Here is a 4,417-nt window from a genome sequence, read left to right on the forward strand (position 1 = left end):
TATAACTTTTATAAATATCTAGAACCACTTTTGACAACTCATTACTTAACCAGTATGATAAAGATAACGATATTTATATTTTATTTTATTAAATATATATAACGATTTAAATTAATATTATATATATTTATACGCGTATTATGCGTACATAGTTTTATACTTTTACTATACTTAAACTTTACCTTTACTTTATTTTTACTTTACTTTAACTTTAATAATTCACTTTAATAATTCATACTTTAATAATTCATACTTTAATAATTCACTTTAATAATTCATACTTTAATAATTCACTTTAATAATTCATACTTTAATAATTCACTTTAATAATTCATACTTTAGTAATTCACTTTAATAATTCAAAAATCTATTATAAATAGAATTCAATAGGTTTCATTATTTCATAAGAAACTTGAAAATATTTTTCTCTAAACTCTCTCAATCGATTTACATATATATATTTACACCGTATTATTTCAAGATATTATTAGTATACATAAAATATTACGTCAGAGTGCTGTCCGAGTGATTTCGAAATTGTTTTTCGAGTGGGATTGGATTAAGGAAATTATGAGTTATAGCTATGGAGGTGATTGGGTATGGTTCATGGGTATGCTCGTGAGATCAATATAGTGTTTATCATCTCCGTTGCGTCTACGTACCTTTCCTGCAATATTGAATCTCAATATTGATACGTGAGTACTCATAATTTAACTTTTACATACTAATAGTGTATCCCTGACTAGTGCTCGAGTATATAGGATTATGCATGTTTGTACTTTTGATATTGCCTTTAGTTAGGTTATGTTGAATCCTGAATTAGTTATATATGCGACTGAGATAAGGTATAAGATATGCATGTCGTTGGAAAGCTAGCGAAAAATTAAGAACTTTTCATTTAGATATCGAATGATTTCGATGAACGGATTTGAAGTTATAATCCATCGAATTTTTGTATTATTATTAAAAATGATCATTATTATCGTCGTTATTATCGTCGTTATTATCGTCGTTCTAGTTTTATCTTATTATTATTATTATTATCTTTATCAATAAAAGGATTTATCATTAAAAATTGTTATTTTTTATTATTATTACTATCGTTATTATCGTTAAAGTTATAATTAGTATTATTATTATTATCCAATTATTATTATTATTATTATTATTATTATTATTATTATTATTATTATTATTATTATTATTATTATTATTGGTATTATTATTATTATTATCATTATTAATATATATATCATTATTTAAAAATGGTTATTGTTATTGTTATTATTATTATTACTATATTATCATTAAGATAATTATTAGTATTATCGTTAATAATGTTATAGTAACTATCATTATTAATATTAGTGTAATTAAAACAAATATTTGTAACACCTAATTATTTTGATTACTATTATTATCATTATTACGAACACGATATAAAAGACGATTAAAAGCTATTAAACGAAACGATTAGGAAATAATGGGTAAGAGTATCATGATGAAATTAAAATATTATAAGATATTGATTTAGATAAAATTATCGTTCTTATTATTTTTATCATTACTATTATTATTAAAATTATCGTTAGTATTAAAACTATCATTTTAATAAAAATTATCATTTTAATAGAAATGTCATTGTTACTATAAAATATCATTATTATTATTATTAATTTAAATAGAATTATTATTTTAAAGATAATATTAAAAATTATCGTAAATATTAAAGTTATCATAATTAGAATTATCGTTTTATCATAATGTCATCTTAGTAATTATAAATATTGATATTTTTATAATAATAATTATTATTACAAAATAATACAACTTTTACTTACTATCATTATAGATATTATTTTATCAAATAAATATTTGATACAAACATATTTTACTACGTGTAATAACTTACTTTAATAATATCTATCATATTATCTTTATAATATTAAATGAACCCTATAAATTTTATTACTTAATATATATAAAAGTATATTTTATTATATAAATATAATATAAAATTTTATTTATTAATAAATAAATTATATTATTTACTCTAATAAATCTTTTAAAAATATTTAAAAATATAAAACGACGATATTTAAACTATATATTAATCATGTATAAATTTTTGGAAATTATTTTGAGTCAAATTTACTTTTGTTGACTTTTGCATATTAGTCTCGAGCATTAGGATTGTGGTACACTATGACTTGACCTAATTTGTTAGACAAATATTGAACAACACATAAATATATATAATTAATTTAGGTTCGTGAATCCGATGCCAACCTTGCACTTGTTCAATGACGTTATATGTATTTTTACTACGAAATACAGTATGGTGAGTTTCATTTGCCTTTTTACCCTTTATATTTTTGGGCTGAGAATACATGCGCAACTTTTATAAATGTTTTACGAAATAGACACAAGTAATCAAAACTACATTATATGGTTGAATTATCGAAATCGAATATGCCCCTTTTTATTAAAGTCTGGTAATCTAAGAATTAGGGAACAGACACCCTAATTGACGCGAATCCTAAAGATAGATCTATTGGGCCTAACAAACCCCATCCAAAGTACCGGATGCTTTAGTACTTCGAAATTATATCATGTCCGAAGGAGGATCCCGGAATGATAGGGGATATTCTTATATGTATCTAGTTAATGTCGGTTACCAGGTGTTCACCATATGAATGATTATTTTTTTGTCTCTATGCATGGGACGTATATTTATGAAAACTGGAAATGAAATTCTTGTGGTCTATTAAAATGATGGAAATAAATGATTATGATAAACTAATGAACTCACCAACCTTTTGGTTGACACTTTAAAGCATGTTTATTCTCAGGTGTTAAAGAAATCTTCCGCTGTGCATTTGCTCATTTTAAAGATATTACTTGGAGTCTTTCATAGCATATTTTGAAGAACGTTGCATTCGAGTCATTGAGTTCATCAAAGATTATTATTAAATCAATTTATAGTTGGATAGTGGATATTATGAAATGGTATGCATGCCTGTCAATTTTTGATGTAAAGAAAGATTGTCTTTTAAAAACGAATGCAATGTTTGTAAAATGTATCATATAGAGGTCAAATACCTCGCAATGTAATCAACTATTGTGAATCGTTTATAATGTATATGAACGGGTCCTTTCAGTTGGTATCAGAGCGGTGGTCTTAGCGAACCAGGTCTGCATTAGTGTGTCTAACTGATAAGTCGTTAGGATGCATTAGTGAGTCTGGACTTCGACCGTGTCTGCATGTCAAAAGTTTTGCTTATCATTTCTAGTCGGAAATCATCTGCTTATCATCCATTGGAAATTACCTGCTTATCATTATTAGTCTAGATACATCTTGCTACATTAATTGCATGAGTAGTGTATAGACAAAATTCATATCTTAGCGTATCTGCTAAATCATATCTTATCGTATCTGTTACTTTAAACTTTGCCTGACATATCCCGCAAATTCCTCCGTAATCTATGAAATCTTTTGATCTCTATATATAGATATCCTATGTAAATAGAATACCACCCGATAGCCGAAAAATCATTTTATATCAAAAATCCTTTATCCAATCGTACGAAATGGAATTTGTCATCAGTTCAAGTCACTCGGATTCCGAAATGGAATCTCACTCAAGCTCCGAAAGCAGTGTGACTGGAATGGATCAACCAATCAGTCATCACCTATTCTGGATGAATTGGGGATGGATTCGTAGCCTCCTCAATCATTGGAAACAAGAAGAAGGCGATCCTTTCCATCTACCACATTGCCCTCTTGGCGAAGAACCTGAAGCACTTACCGGCGAACCTGTTAGAGATACCATTTTCTCTCTCATTTCCAGGGTATCTCGTCACGATTATATACTACATCAAATTCTAGATTTTATTTATCCGCTCGTTCCGACCGACAATCATCCTGGAATAATAGAAGAAGTCAACGAACTTCGCGCTCGGGTAGTGGCTTTGGAGAATATGGTGCAGAGATTACAAACACCAGCAGCAGCACCAGCAGCATAACCAGTACCACCATCATCAACGCCAACAGTACCATTACCACCTCCAGCTTCACAATCTGTCCCACGAGCATCAACGTCATACGCACCATAGATACCAAGGAGCACCAACAACAATAACTGACGAAGTATTAATTCATAACTTCATTGGAGAAACATTCCGCGGCGATTATATAATCTCTAAAGTCTTAGAGATTATCTAATCTAACCCTAACCATAAATCAGTTATGCGAACCAAAATGATAGAAGGAAGAGTAGAAACCCTGACAAAAATGGTGTGTGATTAACAAGTTCAACTTGTTTTACCAACAACATCAACAGTACCGTCAACGTCACCAGCATCGTCAGTACAGTCAACATCAGAATCAACAACACCTATAACATCACAAACTCCG

Source organism: Rutidosis leptorrhynchoides, chromosome 3 (assembly GCF_046630445.1).
Source record: "Rutidosis leptorrhynchoides isolate AG116_Rl617_1_P2 chromosome 3, CSIRO_AGI_Rlap_v1, whole genome shotgun sequence".
Classification (NCBI taxonomy): domain Eukaryota; kingdom Viridiplantae; phylum Streptophyta; class Magnoliopsida; order Asterales; family Asteraceae; genus Rutidosis; species Rutidosis leptorrhynchoides.